Source organism: Schistocerca serialis, chromosome 1 (assembly GCF_023864345.2).
Source record: "Schistocerca serialis cubense isolate TAMUIC-IGC-003099 chromosome 1, iqSchSeri2.2, whole genome shotgun sequence".
NCBI classification, from domain to species: Eukaryota; Metazoa; Arthropoda; class Insecta; order Orthoptera; family Acrididae; genus Schistocerca; species Schistocerca serialis.
Window position 1 is genome coordinate 342,585,549 of NC_064638.1, and position 21,003 is coordinate 342,606,551.

Below are 21,003 nucleotides of genomic sequence, written 5' to 3' on the forward strand. Positions count from 1 at the left end.
TGTAATTTTTGTAGTTCACACATTTCCAACACTGTATCAACTGCATTCATAACACAGACTGATCACTGTTTAAGATACATTTAACTTCTTAAACAATGGAAAATCCAGGATAGAATGTAACAATATCATGAGAAGGAAAGTTGCTACTCACCATATAGTGGAGACACTGAGTCGCAGATAGGCACAACAAAAAGACTCTCCCAATTACAGATTTCGGCCATTAAGGCCTTTGCCAACAATAGACTCACATATGCATGCACACACACACACACACACACACACACACACACACACACACGCAAATGCAATGTGTGTGTGTGAGTTACGTTTGTGTGAATGTGGCATTTGTGTCAATGTGTGTGTGTGTGTGTGTGTGTGTGTGTGTGTGTGTGTGTGTGTGTGTGTGTCTACTGTTGAAGAAGGCCTTACTGGTCAAAAATCTATAATTGTGAGAGTCTTTTTGTTGTGCCTGTCTGCGACTCAGTATCTCCTCTATATAGTGAGTAGCAACTTTTCTTCTCATGATATTATTATTTAACTTTTTAACTTACATTTAATTTCTTAACTCCTCTGCCATTAAAATAATTCTTCTTTATGACACACTTAGCTGTTCTGCTGTTAATTGTATCTACAGCATACACTGTATGATCTTTCATGATACATTCAAGAGCTCTCCCAGTGTTCCCACAATATGGGAACAACAAAAATTGCAAATGACTACTGTACTGCAGAAGACTGACGGTGACACAAGTAACAACAAAAGTTATTAATACAAATAAAAGAAAACATACTGCTGCAGAAACACCATCAAAACATGTATGAAAGAAGAAAAGACAAGTAATTTTGTGGCGTAACTTTCCAAAATGTATTTCACTTTAAAGCAAACATGGATGCAAAATGTGAGCCTTTACAAAGAAAACCACCTCTGTATGAAGACCCTTATAAAGCTTTGAAGCTTCTTGTGCTACATATTTTTAACTATCGAGATCCCCAGAAAAGCTATAATTTTAATCTGCGCAAGAAACTTTCAAATTGTATTATTAGCAAAGAAAAGACCCCATTATTCATAAATAAATTAAAAAATTGTTTAGAGACATTGTTTCAATGCAATATTAAAGAATATTTGGAGCTAGACATTAGCACTTCAACAATATTTTTAAAAAATCTATTCAGTTCATAAATCAAATTACACACAGGTATTTTTTTTTTTGGAAGGGAAGGTGGAGGTGGGGGATTGGGGCTGGGATGGGGTAATTGGGGGTGAGGTGGCGGGGGGGAGGGGTGGGGGGTGGAGATATAGCTGACACAAATTTTCCCAAGATCATATCGCAATCGCACAAGTATTACTTCCCAGAGACATAGTCCAAGATTAGTGTGCAATTTTAACAAATAAAGATTGTGGAAAAGTAACTTAAGAAATATTTATAAGTATAAACCTATCTGCCACAATATCTAGTGACTGAATCTTCTGCTGGCCTAAATTTCTAATTCAAGATACAGGCATATACATCACAGTAACATTTTACATCTGTCCTGTATTCAGAAAAGATTGTGTAATGGAAGACTAACTTACCACACAATACTGAATTAAGAAAATTATTGCAAAACAGTTTTGTAAATTGGATCTCATGTTATCCAGTAATATAAGGCACTAGGACTGTGTACTTGATTCCTTAGACATTAAAAAACCATTTGGTTTCATATTTATAGATTGAGGTGTTTTTTTATCTATCATTAACACTTTATCAGCAGTTAAGTGTGATAAAATTTCATATCAGACTCATACAGAAACAAACAAACTCATTTGCGAGCTTCATGATTTTAAAGTACTTACATCTTAATCTGATAGCTGTATCTTAAAAACTCTTGTTTGTGCCTCACTCACTTAGATAATAAGTGAAAGGATCACACCTACCAGCAGAGTAATCCAAAATATATTACAACACCTGCACTCATTTTGAAAACTATAAAAATTCAAAAGAGATTGAACAACTGATGTTAAATTTACACAGTAAAATATTTTCATGATCCGATAGTCACACCATAGTGTCATAAACCAATAGCATAAAAGTGTACTTTATTACCCTAAACATTTTTCGTGGAATTCATTTTATCCAGTAGTTTCTGGCTAGTTATTATGATACTAAAAACCATCCAAAATCGTATATTACCAGAGAGCACTGAGTAACTGATACCAAAAAACCACTGAATAATAAATTTATTTCACATAATGTGATGTTTTTAAAGATATTTGCAACAGATGAATGAATCCTACCTGTGAACATCCAGTCCTCAAAAATAGCAGAAACTCCCTTCATACTAATCAGTAGATACTTTTACATCAACTGTTTAATATTCTATTCTATATGAACTGTTCAACATTTTTTTGAAAATGCTGACAATGAAGAAGCAAAGTCTGTCAACTTACACAGCACGATTTTGTTAATTTGTATCAAATGTAGTGATTAAGCTATAGATTTATATTGAATGAAAATCAAAGTTCAGTATTGAAATGGTTCTACATAACTTTCCTTTGCATGATATGAAATGTGTTTCTGGATGAAATTTTGAAATAGTGGAGTATTATTTCTGGTCGTTTGTCATGACTATTGCATAAGTTTAGGAAATTCCATGGTCAGACTCTACCAACTTACAATACAGAAATATGTACAAATAGGAACAGATGTATAATGAAACACAAATGCAGTATCAACATATATAAGTTTAGTGTACTAAAAAGGCTTTTAATGCTTAACGTAAAGTGCTAGCTACTTAAATTAAGAAAAAAATTTAATAACTTATGATTTAACAGCACTATCTGGTTTGGTTGTTTGTTCTAGCTGTTGCAAATGTACTCATCTAGATAGCTGTGTGCATTAAAGCACTGCTTCTGGGATGGGGAGATGCACTGGCCCTGCACCAAATCTGACCAGTGGATTAACAATGAAGGTTGGTGTTTCAGCCATCCTGGTTGTGGTTTTAGGAGATTTCCCACATCCCTATAGCTGAAAACTAGGCTGATTCCCAAGCCCCACATCAATTACAAACATTTCAAAAACCTTTGGTCACTTTCAGATGCATAACACCACACACAAACATTTGGGGTATACAAGTTCCATAACAGAATAACAACAGGCAGGGAATCTGGTTATCCTTTCAAATAACCATGGCAAAGCCATAAATAACCATGCTGATCTTAGGATGGTGTAGAACAAAGAGACAAGAAAAAGAAGAAGATGAAGAAGTTCTAGATATTTCAAATTTCCATTGTGCTGTCAATGTGAGGAAAAAAAACTGAAAACAGAGACTGCAGCCATAATGATTTTTCTTCAGAAGGTAACACATCATGTAATTTGAGTGCCAACACTGGATAGCTGCCACATGATTTTGATATCTTATAGTTTCTGATGTCTCTATTCTCCTTTTTTGATTATTATAACTTTGAATGTTTTGGCTCATACAAAACATTTTCTGATTTTCCTAAATATAACTGTGGAAGTTGAAGGCATATTGACTGGAGACTATCATTACTCCTAGTTAGATGAAGAGAAGATGTTTTGTTGCTCAGGACAACACAGATGGTCCGTGGTGTAAAAGAGCTCAACAATGAACCTTGATCTCCCCAACTCACATACTTAAATACACTTTCAAACAATTACCCCTTTGTTAATTTTAAAGTTTTCAGTAAATGCAGTTGAATACTATTTCATCAACTCAATTTCATATTTGTACAGAAACAGTATAAAATTTTATTATTTGTGTCACATGTTCATATTAGCCAGAAAAATGATAACTTTTGAATTTACATCTGATATGTAATAAACAACGATTTTGACAATTTTATTAATTACACAACAGCAAAATTAAGTGTTGTTCATACTATATTTTCCTCAAACATTTATTAGAGCTTTCAGTTAATGTCTACAATAATACTGTATTTTACACATAAAGCATCTTTCGATGATTTGTTAATGTGTACTGTGCTTTGTTAAACTCACATTATTACATCAAATATCAGTGAACTTTGATTCACACATTTCTTGTGGAAAATAGCAGTCTTCACATGTTTACAATACATATTACCATAACATCAAGTAAAATAGGACACCCTTTTTTCATCTAATGTTTTTTTTACAAGTTAACTCAAGTATACCTATAAAATTTTATGTCCAAAATTCTGCTGACTTTGTAGTTTGTACATTTTGTGAACATTTTCAGTTTAGCTCTGCATCTGACAGCCTTTTAAAATTAAAATTCAAGTGTCCTATGTTACCCCTACAGAAAGGAGTTACGTAGGACATTTTACAAAAAGAAGTTTTTTACAATGGAGGGGTTATGAAAGTTATTCAAAATCATGTAATTTGGAAGAAAATAGAATTTTGTTTGATTTTAACACCAAGCATTGGTCATAATTTTAAATTTACATTGATGAAAAACTGAAGTGGATCATAGTTCAAACTGAAACTTGTACCATCCTCATGATACACTTAGTTATGTTGTTAATGCCATTATCAGAATCAAGTAATTTGGAATAAAAAAAGAATTTTGTTCTATTTTAATATCAAGCATTGGTCATAATTTTAAATTTACATTGATGAGAAACTGAAATGGATCATAGTTCAAATTGAAACTTGTAGCAGCCTCATGATACACTTAGTAATTTCACTAATGCCATTATCAATGTCATTTCCACTTCCATGAAATCATCAGCATCTGGGAAAACATATATTTTGTTACATTTTAGTAATTTCCTCAAGAACTTGACTTGAAGCTTTTCCTGATCAGTAGTAGTGGAAAGCACTTGTGAGTAAGACTTCTTCTCATGTTCCTCCTTAGTGTCCTTCTTATACACAATTTATATGACTACAATTGCACCTACTGGTACACAGCTTGGAGAAAATTTTATACTTTCAGATGGCAGTTGGTTTCTACAGATGTTTCAAGAGAGGACATGTTTCCATCAGAATCAGAGTCATGAACTGAATACATGTCACATTCATCACTAGATGATGTGTCAGGTTTCTTATCTTTGTTACTGTTGACATATTTCGTTGAAGTCCAAGGAGCTGCAGGTGTAGTGCTATCTCTAGGTGACATAGTTTTTTTCTGAAGGAACACCTATTCTTTCCTATAGCTTTGCAAGGGTTGTTTCTTTTCTTCTGGTTTGTTCAAGAAAATTTTCTGAACTTTGAACCTGTCCTGATTCATTTCCCTCAAGATTGAGACAGGTGTTTTTGGATCCAGGAAATTTTCCCAGCACTTGTTCTCTGTGTATAGGAACAATGCCTGTACTTCTTAACCAAAATTTCAGATTCTTTTCACACATGTCATCAAGCTCATCAAGACATTTCTTTAGCAGTCCAGGAAACCTGTCTTTTGGAATATTTCCCCTGTTCTTCTGTCTTCAGTCACCCACAACATTTTTCTGCTTAATTCTTAAATGCCTGAAAAACACCAAGTGGTTGTCATAAGGCTGTGCTGTAGGGAGGAACTAAATATATCATATATTACCTTTGCTGATGCATGGCTGCTAAGATTGCCTCCAATTTAAGTTTTTGGAGATTCAGTGCTGAATTGTTTGAAATAAGGCAAAGCTACCATTTTGAACCAGAGTTCATGAATTTCCATTGTGAACCAACCACTTTTGCTTTTGTTATAAACTGTTCCTTTTGGGCCTCCTTCTGTCCAGCAGTTGTACAGATCTTCTGCTTTATATGCCACATAGGGAGACAGCAGTATCCCACTAGTTGTTCCCAAGAACATGACTGAAACACTCAATTTAGTTGAGCTGGCAATTCTTTCAGGATCTCAGCAGGCGCATCTGACAATAATTGATTTTCTTCCTGGCTCATCAGTGATATTGGTCTCATCATATTTTACAATAAGATGTGGTTCAACACCTTCAAGGGATTTTTGTAGTTCATCAAAATATTGATTTATTGTCTCAGGAGTGATTGAGTTATTGATACTTGCACATTCTGAGACAATCTTTGTGAGAGATTTTGTTTGTGACAAGATAAAAATGATAAAACCCAATCTTTGGCTAGTAAAATATTGTTGAATCTTCTCTCAGTAACTACTTTGTGGTCAAGAAATGATTTCACAATTAGATGAATGTTTAAATACGTCAAAGGGAAGCCCCAGTCTCCTGCAGAAATGATGCAGGACATGAAGACACACTGATCATCTTCAGGAATTGTGTGAGATCTTCCCACTTTTCCTGTCCCTACAGCATGTAAACGACAGTCTAAAGTGGACCTGGTGATCCCATATAACTTAGCAGCTCTTCTTAGAGACACACCTTTATTTTCCACTTCACCTTTGCTTTCTGTAGTTGTTCATGAATTAAATCAGGATTTTTTCGTGACTCAGGCTTTTTTTTTATTTCAAGGCTTACTGAATCTCCAAAAGTAGAAAAAAATGCTATCAATACGTTGAAATTGCACTTACAAATAATACGGAAGATAACACTGGACACTGAAATAACAAGGGGGCACCATGGGACACTGTTCCATGTTACCCCATCATTGTTCCTTTGAAGAATATTCACAAGCAGTATTACTTGTGCTGGTGGCACTGAACTTTCAAGTGTGCCACTGTAACATAGGGATCTGAGGTTATGTACAAAAGTAGTGAAACTGACTGAATAATGAAGGTCATTTCAGAAAGATCAAAGTTGCTTAAGGCATATTTTAACACTAATTTACATACCTGAAACTAAAAAACAAGTTCAAACCCACCTTCAACAAATACAACAACTTATGGTTTAAAAATAAACCAGCACTGCTCTGAGCACATCCTCATAACATAAGGCAGTTTCACTACACAACCAGGGTAGCCACAACATGCATTTAACACAATCGATGTAAAAATGGCCCCTGTTACCCCACTGTCCTATTTTACCCCACTGTATGGTAATTAAACAAAATACAACAATTTCAGACATGCATACTAATTGGATGAGCTTTACAGGTTTGATATGTTAATTCTTCACAATCATTTACATATTACATTATCCACTAGATGGACATCACTACTTTTTTTTATGTTTTTGATTTTATGATTATATTATTCTTTGCTGACATGGAATGGTTGGTTATGATACAATACAAAATAGGCCCATTACATTCTTATAACAGTATTGGAATCTGGGCGATGGCTAGCCCTTGGTGAATGGAGAGTTATGGTAATAATTTGTTCAATTTGCTTCTGTTCCAGTCTGTTATTCTTCACCATCAAAAAGATGAAACTTCAGAGCCACAGAACAAGACAAGGTACCAGTATAAATTAACATGAGACTAAGAAGTCTAGAAAACTTAATCCGTATTAACAATAAGCTGTTGCTATATTACTTAATGCTATTCATTCTTACAGCATTTAGATTTAATTGAGTAAATATGTGAGAAAGCTCCTACTTTCAAAAAAGTTGTTGCCTGCTGAGTTTTACCATGTATGTGGATAGGACCCAGGTGTGGATACTCCAGGTAAAATGACTGACGTGTATAATAGAATGCTGTATTTCTTGGCAGTAATACACAAAATGCATGCACATTCAATAAAGCACAGTGTTACACTCACACCCATGTAGTCCAGAATCACTCAGAAGTGACATAAAAATGATTTAGTTGAGTCTGCCACAAACGCGCTTCAGACTTGTCGACTGAATCAGGATTTCTGTTCAAATTGGGGGAATGCAGAATTTGTGTTAACACAATCCGACACATCATGGAATGTTTTTGAAATAAATGTGATTTGCTGATTGTTTGCATAATGTGAAAGATGTATGGCTCTTTCTGTGCGGTATACCTCTTGCATTTGTACTATTGTGAAGACATGGAAACACATTTATAGATTACATACAAGTTAATAAGCCATATGGTGTCTCATCCTACTGGAATTTATCTGTTTCTTGAGACTGTTTTGACTGTTCTGTTTATTCTTTTGAAGATCAGATATGTATTATAATCTATAATTTAGGTATACAACTAATAATAAATGCAGTATTTCCTCAACACATTCCTTAAACTACTATGCAGAACTATAGAAAAAGGCTAAATACTGTCATTGCATAAAAAAATTGCAGTTTGTTGTCAAGTGCACAACTGATCTTTAAAAAAATACACACACACACACATAGTAAACTTTTAAGAGGAGTGTTGTAATAAGACAATTCATTTTTGCTTTATGGGGAACATAGCATTCCAGTAAAGTTATAATTAAATATTGGTTTACTAAGAGCTGTTAGCTTTGTTAACATATGGATACATTTTCTAGTTTATGCCTGACAGGAAGCTACTTAATCCCTTTTGAAGTCTTCTCAGTTAATTACTAAACTATTTTTCAGAAGGAGCAACCGTTTTTATGTATTTAAGTGGTGGATGTTTGGCTGCAAACAGGACAACTTATTTTCCTTTTGTATATTAATTGTTTCTATAATCATAAAGATGGATTTCAGTCAAGCAAAACTTAGTATAAAGGTAACGAAAGACACCCTACAAGGGCACCTCAAAATTCTTTATAAAACAGTCAACCTGGTAAGAATACTTGCTATTACACCTGAATACTTAAATGCTGTGTCACCACACAAAAACTATACATAGACATAAAAAGAATGGGCAAATAACTTGAGAGCACAAGCTACAACACAGCTCTCTCTTGACAGAAAAATGAAGAGTAAATGACAGAAAATCCGTCATGAAGAGCATTATTTTAAACACTGTAGATTACTTCTATTTGTTAGCAAATGTAGCTGTGCATGCTTCACAGATGAATGAAATATTTCATTTTGTACAGGCCTATGAATCCAGTTCAAGTGGACTTTTCTTCAAAATTGCAAATTTTTGGCGTGAAGAACAGATCACTATGAAGCTTTTCTTACTCAAGTTTCAGCTTTGTATAACATTTTTGTAACCATTCTAACTATGGTATTTTCATAACTTTAGTTTTGCATTTTTACTGCACCCTTCATTATCATAGCACATCTACAATTTGCACCACATAAAGCAAAATCACTGTACATTTGATTTGGAGGTTCAAATAATGAGAAGAACTTAGGTGATCATACAAGAATCTTTAATTTATTCGCTATTTATTGTGCTGCACAGTGTTAAGAACAGTCCATTGTCTCCAGAAACACACTTTTTTCTGCTTCCAGGTGTTGTATAATACTACTGCTAATGTATCCGATATCCTGCATAGTAACAATATTGTGAGAAGGAAAGTTGTTACTCACCATATAGGAGAGATGCTGACTTGCAGATAGGCACAACAAAAAGACTGTCGCAAATTAGCTTAGGGCCAGTGAGGCCTTCGTCAGAATTAGATGGCAAACACACACATTCACACTGATGCAAATGCAACTCGCACCAACATGACTGCAGTATCAGGCAACTGAGGTCACACTGTTGTGCAGCAGCACCAGTGCATGATGGGAGTGGCAACTGGGTAGGGGTAAGGAGGAGGAAGAGACAGGGAGGGGGAGAGATAGTAGGGTAGGCATGGCGGACAGTAATGTGCTGTTCGGGAGTGCAGAGGGATGAGGTGGAAAGAGGGTGGGGCAGCTATGTACAGTTAGGATGTTAGACAGAGGAAGCAGAGAGGTGGGGAGGGGGGGGGGGAATAGTAGAAAAGTTGAGAAGTAAAAAGACTGGGTGTGATGGAGGAATGAGGGCTGTGTAGTGCTGGAATGGGAACAGAGAAGGGGCTGGATGGGACAGGACAATGACTAATGAAGATTGAGGCCAGGAGAGTTATGTGAACGTAAGACATATTACGGGAAAAGTTCCCACTTGAGCAATTCAGAAAAGCTGGTGCTGGTGGGAAGGGTCTTTATGGCAAAGGCTGTGAAGTAGTCATTGAAATGAAAGCTGTCATGTTTGGCAGTGTTTTCAGCAACAGGTGGCCACAGTTTTTCAGCGGCGATCCATGTGGACAGATAGCTTGTTGGTTGTCATGCCCACATAGAATGCAGCACACTGGTTGCAGCTTAGCTTGTAGATAACATGCACTCTATGCTTACGAGCCACACTGTATCAAGCATCTTGGCTGCACACAACAGACAGCTACGGGACCACACTGATTGTTGGTGCAGCATCTTATCTCCCACATCACTCCCGCCAATATCATTTATCCATACTGACTAATTCTTCACTCTCTCTGCATCACTCTCCTGTATTTTCGCGTATTATTTCCTGCACCTTTGCAGTGCCATATGATCTTGTATCTCATCCTACAAACCCCTCACCAGGTCCCTGTCTTTCTCCAGTCTATCCTAGTTCACACCCACTAACTACAATTCATCCAATCACATCTGCTATCCCTCTTCTTCATACTTACCCATCCTGCTACCTACAGCAATATATATTTGAATATTATTTTATATATTTTTTTGATCATATTGTTACTTCTCACCAATTTTGGTGATTTTTCAGCTTTTGCTATTGTCAACTCCCCCAGAAATTACATCTTGTTTCCCCCTTTTGACACCATTTCATCCATCTCGTGATTTTTCACTCATAATTGGGTGTTTTTTGCGAATTTTTACGACGTAATTATCCGTTATTGACGTAATTTTTCGTATTTTTTCCACCACCAGAGATGCTTGTTCCTTTGATCTGCATCAATTCGAAAACTTTCCCTATCCCTAGCCAGAACCCAGCCCCACAAACTGTTTCTGCATTGTTGCTTGCTCATTTAATTTGCACAAATGTCCTTACCATCAAATTACCCATCTCCGGCTACCATCCCTCCTTACCCAATGACATCCACCTGTTCAGATTCTGCCAATGCTTAGCCCTCACCAACATAGTTCTGCAAAACCATATCAACCATGCCCAAACCTCCTTACAGTACCTTCTCTCCATGTGCAAAATTCTGCTGCTATGCAATCCCAAATTCCTAGAACCCATCACACACATCGGAACTCTCGCCATCCTGGAACTAGAGCAACATGCACAACGCGACCTCGAAAAGCTCTCCACCCTGCTCACTTTCTACTCCCACCTTGCAGTACCATTGTCCACCCCCTCTACAGCAACCTATAAAACCTCCTCCATGTCAAGTCATAGCTGACAAACCTTGTCTCACAGATTTACTACATTTACCCCATCCTCCAAAACTCCCTCCCTCCACCACACTGAATCCAGAACCTAAACAGACCCAAAACACAGTCATCAACCTTTCTTCCAGAAGTCTTAACCCCACAGAAATATCAGTCCTTTCCAAAGGCCTCACTTTTTGCCCCACTCCCAAATTCACTCATGCAGGACTTGTTAAAGCTCTTCTCTCCTTCTCCTGGTCCCTACAGTGGAAAAACTTTTTCTCCACCAATGCTAGCAATCAGACTCAACCAAGCACCAATGTAGAGTCCTGCCTAACTCAGTAGACTCCTCCATCCAACCGTGATCCACCCCTAATGCCCCCAAATCACCCTCTGTTAACTTGCCAGAATTTCTTAACCTTGAACCTTGCCTCACCATCATTCCCCAAATCCCCCAACATGCAAACTAACCTTGCATCCACAGAAAGAACTGCAGTCCACCATCGTAAAACTGATCCTGATATTATAATCCTACCTGTGGATAAAGGCTCCACCACTGTTGTTTTGAACCACAAGAAGGCAGAAGGACTCTGTCAGCTGTTACATGCATCCACATGCAAACCTTGCCACAGTGACCCCAGTCACTTCTCAAATCCTCAGGCCCTTCCCAGAACCTCTCCACAGAGTCCCTCTCTCTACTCACCCATACCACTCTCCACACTCCCACCTTCTGCAAGCTTCCTAAAATCCATAAACCCAACTACCCTGGATGCCCCATTGTGGCTGGTTACTGTGCCCACACTGAGAGAATCTCTGTTCTCATAGACCAACACCTTCAACCTATTACCCGGACCCTACCCTCCTACACTATGTGATCAAAAGTATCCGGACACCCCCAAAAACATATACTTTTCATATTAGGTGCATTGTGCTGCCACCTACTGCAGGTACTCCATATCAGCGATCTCAGTAGTCATTAGACATCATGAGAGAGCAGAATGTGCCACTCTGCGGAACTCACTGATTTCGAATGTGGTCAGGTGATTGGGTGTCACATGTGTCATACGTCTGTATGCAAGATTTTCACACTCTTAAACAGCCCTAGGTCCACTGCTTCCCATGTGATAGTGAAGTGGAAATGTGAGGGGACACGTACAGCACAAAAGCATACAGGCCAACCTTGTCTGTTGACTGAGAGAGACTGCCGATTGTTGAAGAGGGTCATAATGTGTAATAGGCAGACATGAATCCTGACCATCACACAGGAATTCCAAACTGTATCAGGATCCACTGCAAGTACTATGACAGTTAGGCAGGAGGTGAGAAAACTTGGATTTTATGGTCAAGTGGCTGCTAATAAGCCACAAATCATGCTAGAAAATGTTAAACGACGCCTTGCTTGGTGTAAGGAGTGGAAACATAGGATGAGTGAGCAGTGGAAAAACACGTGAGTGACGAATTATGGTACACAATGTGACGATCCGATGGCAGGGTGTGTGTATGGTGAATGCCTGGTGAATGTCACCTGCCAGGATGTGTAGTGACGACAGCAAAATTTGGAGACTGTAGTGTTATGGTGTGATTGTATTTTTCGTGGAGGGGGCTTGCACCCCTTGTTGTTTTGTGTGGCACTATCACAGAACAGACCTACATTGATTTTTAAGCATCTTCTTGCTTCCCACTGTTGAAGATCAATTTGCGGATGGCAACTGCTTCTTTCAACATGATCGAGCACCTGTTCATAATGCACAGCCGGTGGCCGAGTGGTTACATGACAATAACATCCCTGTAATGGACTGGCCTGCACAGAGTACTGACCTGAACCCTATAGAACACCTTTGGGATGTTTTGGAATGCCGACTTCATGCCAGGTGTCACCAACCAACATTGATACCTCTCCTCAGTGTAGCACTCCATGAAGAATGGGCTGCCATACCCCAAGAAAACTTCCAGCACCTGATTGAATGGTTGCCTGTCAGAGAGGAAGCTGACATCAAGGCTAAGGATGGGTCAACACCATACTGAATTCGAGTATTACTGATGGAGGGTATCACAAACATGTAAGTCATTTTCAGCCATGTGTCCGGATACTTTTATCACATAGTTTATATAAAAGATTCCAACTATTTCATTCACCAACTCTCCATAGTTCCAGTCTCTTTCCTACATGATGCCCTGCTTGTCACTATTGATGCCACCTCCATTTATACTAACATCCCTAATGCCCATGGGCTTACAACTATTGAACACTGCCTTTCCCAATGCCCAACAGATCCCAAAAAAAATTTCTCTTTCCTAGTCGTCATAACCAACTATATCCTCACCAGCAATTACTTCTCCTTCAATGGTATTACCTACAAACAAATCTGAAGTACAGCTATGGGCAACTGCATGGCACCATCCTATGCCAACCTTTTCATGGGCCATCTAGAGGAATCCTTCCTAAACACCCACAACTTAAACCCCTCACCTGGTTCACATTCACTGATGATATCTTTGTGATTTGGCTCAAGGGTGAGGACACCCTACACACATTCCTCCAGAACCTCAACAACTTCTCCTTCATTTGCTTCACCTGGTCCTACTCAACCCAACAAGCCACCTTCCTAGATGTTGACCTCCACCTGAAAGATGGCTACATCAGCACCTCCGTCCATATCAAATCAAACTTGCTAACCACCAACAATACCTCCACTTTGACTGCCACCATCTATTTCATACCAAGGAGTCCCTTCCATACAGAGAAGCCACCTGTGGTTGCTACAGCTGCAGTGACAAGTGGTCCCTCTCAAAATATAGTGAGGGTCTCACTGAAGCCTTCACAAACTGTAATTATTGACCCAACCTTGCACAAAAATAAATATCCCGTGCCTTATCTTTCCAGTCTTCCAGTATCCCACCACCTCACAAAGTCCTACCACAGAGGAGCAAGCCCCTCATAACTCAGTATCACCCAGGGCTGGAGCAACTGAATTACATTCGCTGCCCTGGTTTTGTCTACCTCTTGTCGTGTCCTGAAATTAGAAATGGCCTACCCACTATCCTGGCTTCCCTCCCCCCCGCCACCCATAGTGGTGTTCCACTGACCACCAAACCTACTCAACATACTTGTCCATGCCTCCTCCCAACCCCTTACCCCTGGGCTCATACCCCTGTAACAGACCTAGATGCAAGACCTGTCCTATGCATCTTCACACCACCATCTACTCCTGTCTGGTCACAAACATCACCTATCCCATCAAAGGCAAGGCTACCTGTGAAACCAGTCATGTGATCAACAAGCTAAGCTGGAACCACTGTGCTGCTGTGGACATGCCAACCAACAAGCTGCCTGTCCACATGAATGTCCACTGACAAACTGTGGCCAAGAAACAAGTGAACCTCCCTGTTGCTGAGCACTCTGCCAAACATGAAGTAGTGTTGTCTGAGATGCCTTGTCATGGCCCATGCGGCTCCCACCATCAGAGGTTCGAATCCACCCTCTGGCATGGGGGGGTGTGTATTATCCATAGCATAAGTTAGTTTAAGTTCAATTAAGTAGTTTGTAGGCTTACAGACTGATGACCTCAGCAGTTTGATCCCTTAAGACCTTACCACAAATTTCCGAATTTTCCAAACATGAGATGTTTCATTTCAATGACTACTTCACAGCCTGTGCCATATGGATCCTTCCCACCAACACCAGCTTTTCTCAGTTGCACAGGTGGTAACTTTCTCTGCGATATATCTCCTGTTCCTGTAACCCTCCTGGCCTTAGCCTTTGTTAGTCATTGTCGTCTCCCATCCAGCCCCTTCTCTGATCCCATTCCAGCACTAAACAGCCCTCATTGCTCCATCACACCCAGTCTTTTTACTTCACACCTTTTCCACTATCCCCCCTCTCCTCACCTCTCCACTTCCTCTGTCTAACCTCCTGACTGCACATAGCTACCCTACCCTCTTTCCACCTCATCTCTCTGTACTCCCCAACAGCACATCACCATTTGCCACACCTACCCTACTATCCCTCCCCCTGCCCGCCCCATCCTCCTCCTTACCCCTACCCAGTTACCACTCCCATCATGCACCACTGCTGCTGCTCTCATTGTGACCTAAGTTGCCTCAGATTGCAGTCGTGTGTGTGAGTTGTTTTTGCGTGAGTGTGTATGTGTGTGTTTGCTGTCTAATTCTGATGAAGGCCTTGCTGGCTGAAAGCTAATTTGTGACAGTCTTTTTGTTGTGCCTATCTGTGACTCAGCATCTCCACTCTATGGTGAGTAGCAGCTTTCCTTTTCACAATATTGTTACATTCCATCCTGGATTTTCCATTGTTTGATATCCTACATATAATGACAAAATAAAATGCTATAGTGTATTACAAGAAGACCAAATGTAAAAGACTACAGACTATTAACTGTGGTACATTAATTGTGATCATTTAGACAGACTGCTGTTTATCTTGCAGTCGACAGCGGTTCAGCAAACTGGTGTTTGATCTGTTATATTTAACATAAGTTGCAGTCTGACTTCTTAATTGATGAGATAAACTGTTTGTGATTTTAATTTGTTGTTCTTGCCATGATACATACTGATTATGTGTTTTGAAAATTCCAGTAACATTACAAAGTAAAATCATACAGAGGATAGTAAATATGGCTTCAGCAAACAGTAGGGATGTGTGGCCACTTCAGTTGCTAAGATCAGTGCTTGAAGAAAACATGTATATTTATTGTGGGCTTTCACCATAGATTTACCAGTGTACACCCAACTCAGTTGATATAAGTAACCCCTACATCTATAATTTATATGTGCAACTTTTCTGGGTAGAATTACTGCCATATCCAATCACTCAGTAATGCTACTTTTACATCAGGTTTTATCACATCATTACTGAATCTTCAGTTTTTTTTTTTTTTTTTTTTTTTTTTTTTTTTTTTTTTTTTGAGCTGTCCCAAGTTATCGACAAGTGTCATAATATATGTCCAAGCAATTTAAGTGTATGTTGAAGAATCAGAGCTTGATGAAGATGATAATCAGGAGTCAAACATCTTTGTTGAATTTGTATATCATTACCTCAACATTGCCATTGCCCCCAAAAGATTAGTACATACCACAAAGTACAGGAAGTCCTGTATACAAAAGTCCTATATACAAAATGTGTGACAAAAAGAAGACCATACATGGGACAACATCTCTCTGAACCTGCATACTGTATTCAGGTTCTGGTTTCCCACTCTGTAATCCTTCCCTCTCCCCTGTCCCTCTCCATTCTAAGGTACTGCATCCCTTACGTGTCCTTACACATGAATGAATATTATTTGTGTGCAAATTTTGGACAAAATTTTGGTATTTGCATTTTACCCATGGTACCTTCAGAATTTCAGTGTGTATAGTCTATGAGAAATGGGGTACTGGACATGTGATAGCAGAATAGTGACACAACATAGAGGTACAATTTCTACAATATTTATTACTACACACATATACATACCACATGTAAGTGCCATAGTGTCATTTACACATTTACAGCATCAGAGAAGTATGCCACCACAGAGACACCCCCCCGCTCTGGTGAAGAGAGGCTGCAGTGAAGAGTCATCTGTCTGAAATGATGTAGGCAGCTGTGTGATGGAAGATGTGTTGGGAAGATGTGCAAGGTGCATGGGGGATGACAGTGCATGCCCAAAGCACAAAATCAGGTAGTGTGACTAAAAGGTTGCCACCACCGGCATTAGCAGATAAGGAAGTAGTCTAGGTGGCGTCTTTAACTGTAACTTGCTTGGCAGCAGAATTTGAAGAGGGAGGAATGTCTGTGGCGCGCCTTGCATTGCTGCATCCACAGGAGGCGCAGGGCTGGTGGCAGTGTAAGCTGGGGTGGTGACATTGAGTTTACTGTCTTGAAAAATGGGAGGTGAGTCCTGCCATGTCAACTTCTGGTGGAACATGATTTGTGTGCATGAAATTGTGTGTGACACTGCTTGCAGCTGATTGCTTGTCCGTGTAGGTAGTGGTAATCATGAGGTCAGTATTGTGTAATGTGACAGATATATAGCCAGGCAGAAAATCATGGAGATTTACATGAACCTGGATATCGACTAAGCATGTCTGTTGTGGCAGGTTGTAATCTACCACTCCCTCCTTTGTTTTCACAACTGTCTTTATGGTTAACTCTTTTAATAATATTTGAGAGGGGTAGAATTACAATAAACATTTTACTTATCTTCTTTTCTTGTAGCTGGCTCCAGTTCTTGAAACTGAAATTTTTACGTTTTAGGTTCTCATGATTCCAATTGATGTAAATAATTTTGAAGCATACCTGCACAGAATTTCTGTGTTTTTTTTTTTTTTTGGTTTCTTTTGTTTGTTTGTTTTTTTTTTTAATTTTTATATGAGTCACATTTTACTATATCAAACTGTCTTTTGAATTTTCATAGTAACAAAGCCGAAATTACATTGTTCTTCCGAAATACAAAAAACAGGTCCAATCCCATCGGAGGCATATTCCAAAGAGTTCACAAATTTTCTTGACAAATGAATTCCTATTAATTTATAAATAAATCCAGAAATAAACATAATAAAATGTACCAGATTGCATAATTAATAACAGAAATTTTAAGTGTGCCTGTATTTCATAATTTCAAATATTTCTACAAAAAAATTAGTTTTAACTGACATACAGAGCTAGCATATATCGATTGTAACAACAAAAATAAAATAATTCAATTTCATAGTTTTAAGCTTGAAATATAACATATTGCGTATAAAATTATACGAAATTTTTCAGATAAACTGTTGAGATAATACTGACCCATCCAAAATACGAAAATTAGTTCTAGCATTGACTTATTCTGCTGAGGAAAAGTAATACTAGAGGAGAGTGTCCCTTTACAAGGTCCATTGAAGTCCACCCTAGTTAAACCCAGTCCATGGATACTGTTGTTTGTTTTCCAGAAATTTTGATATCAAAAGCGTTTGTATCACTTTTCAACACTCAGCATGGTCCTGTAAATGATGGTTGCAGGGTGGGTTTCACTGTGTCTGTACACGGCATCACACGAGAACATGTGGCCAAATCTTTATGAATAAAAATTCATTGTGTCATGTGATGGGATGGAGATGGTACATGGGTATTTTGTACATGCACGCACGCATGAATGACTAAGTCTGGTAAGTCCTGGGCTGTGAGGACCATTTCATGTGCAATGAATTCACAGATGGAGTGAGAAGCTCGCTGTGTAGTATTTTGGTGAGTGACACATCTAGGACATCTTCATGTGCCATGTGAATGCCCAGGAGAACTAATGGAAGAACCTCAGTCCATGATTTAAGTCACTGAAAAGTTGGGATTCAAATCGCCAACCATGGTACGACATTAAGAAGGCCAGGAAGTCGAATCTGGCAATCCAGCTGCTTACGAAAGATTATGCTACTGTCTCTGCTGATGTGTAAGAAATGGGCAGGGGTTCCACATATTGTGTCACGAGATCATAATTGACAGAATGAAAGAGTAACCATGCAATTCATGGAGTGGCCCAATGTCATCAATAGGGACATATTGTAACTGCCCTTTTGGAATCGCGAATTTACCAAATGGGGGTCATGTGTGGCAGCCAGTTTTTGCTGCTGGCACAGAATGCAAGTCCTGGTTCTTTTGGCATAATCCTTTTTAATGATAGGCCAGAGAAACCATTTCATGATGGGTCATACAGTAGGGTACACACCTGGGTGTGTAAGGTTGTGGAGTAGGACAAAAAATGTTCTGCAATACATCTCTGTGATGACTGGTCAGACCTGTCCATTCGAAACATCACACCAAACTTGTTTGGTCATGCTGGGTAGCTTATGTTGTTGTAATTGGAGTCCAGAGTATGGTTTGTTGAACAAGTTGTGGAGATCAGCATCTGTTGGTTGTGCATCTGCATTTCTATAGAAGCCCAGCTGGGTGGATGTAGCTGCGATATGCCACAATATTACCAGCAGCTTTAACCTATTGTACATTGGTAGTGAACAGTTTTATGAAATCTCTATGGCAGAATCTCCTGAGTGCAGAATCCATTCATGGGTTGCAGAATGTGTCTGCCAATGTGCGGTGGTCTATCGATATGGTTAGTGGTCTCCCCTCAACATCATCTCGCGAGTGACAAGCCGCTTCATTTATGGCTAGTAGTTTGTGGTCAAATGTTTGGACATTTTTTTCTTATTTTTTGGGTGTCAATAAGTTTGTATAACAAAAACCTGAGCGGCTGAGTGATCTCTTGCTGGATGGCAGTCCCAATTGTGTGACTGCTAGCATCAGGTGATGGGCGGACAAGGGTCATGGTGTTCAACAGGTGCTATTTTATGTTGTTGAAGGCTGCTTGCATTTGCCATGTCCAATCAGGGTGTTTACCAGATGTATTTTTGTTGCACAATGCTTGGGTGAGTGGCAGCAAAGTCTCAGCAGCATGTGGTAATTGGTTCCTGTATAAATTTATGACTCCAAAAAAGCTATGCATCTCTTGTTAATTGTTGGGAGATGGGGGCAGACATATCTGATCAGTTTTTTCAAGAGTAAGATGCACCCCAGACACATCAACATGATGTTCAACGAAGGCCACACATGGTTGCCAAAGTTGGCACCTGTCATCATTAACCATGAGCCCATGAGAGGCCAGCTTATCAAGAATGATATGCAGGTGGTTGTTATGGTCTTAATCATTTTGCAAAAAGATTATGAAGTCATCTAGATAGGCATAACAAAACAGCAAATTGAACAGTTAACTATCAATAAATCTTTGCCATATCTGTGCCATCTTTTTTAGTCTGTGCAGCATATAAAGGAACTCTAAGAGACCAAATGGCATGATTGTCGCAGTTTTTGGTACATCTTCATCTACCATCAGAATTTGCAGGTATACCGTTTTGCAGTCAATGATGCTGAAAATTTTTGCCTTCACCAAGATGTGGGAAAAATCATGCACGTGCAGAATGAGGTAGCTGTCAATGATTGCATGGGTACTGAGGTAGTGGAAGTCGCCGCACAGACACCAAGTACCATTCTTTTTAGGAACTGGTTCAGTTCTGGAGGCCCAAACACTGTCTGATGGCCTGACAATGCCAGCTTATGGAATTTCTTCCACTCCAGCTTTAGCCACTCTAAGTCTTTGGGGAGCCAGAATATGTGGGTGGCGACGGACAGGGGGAAAAGGTGTGGCTGTAGTGTGATGGACTGTACCATCCCACAAGGCAGAGATTGTATGTGGTCTAATGCGGGTGCATGGAGTGAATCCAGGAAGCAGGGTGCACCGTAATTTGCTGTCTCTGTCCACGTCACATGGCACTGTCTCAGGAGCACACTCAAGTGTGAGCTGTGATGCTTCACTAACCTGAGAAGTGTCTGTAGTAATGGCGCCATGTTAGTGAGCAGGGTCAAGATGATGAAGGTTGTTCCACTGTGTATAATAATGCAGTGATGTCCACAGTTCATCTCCGTAATTGTTCATTAGTGAGTGTGTGACCTTGTTGTCATGATGTAATGATGAGTACTCAGCTGCCTTTGAGTACAGCTGGTTGAAGTGCTTTGCTATGTAGCTTCAGTTTAAACTGTCTCTGCCCCTAGGAATGTTCGATGTATTTGCATATTGCACCAAGTTTGAGAGTGATGCAGTTCCAGCAAGTGTGATTACAATGTCAATGGCAATGCACAGTTGCCGCAGTGATGACGACAGTATGTCAGGCATGAGACGCGTAGATAGAGTGCTAACCTTGGCCCCAGCACCAATGAGGTAATAGTGTTTAGGTCATAGAGAAACAGTTGGACCCATCTGCTCACTGAAATGTAGTATCAATTCTGTTTTGTTGCAGTGTGCAGAGGTGTCTTGTTAACGCCTGGTATACCTATGTCAGGTCGCCATACTAGTTTGGTTAAATGCAGGGTTGTCTACAGCACTGTGCATCCTGCCCAAATCTGGTGTGAAAGCAGTAGTAGGATTGTTTTGTGTTGGGCA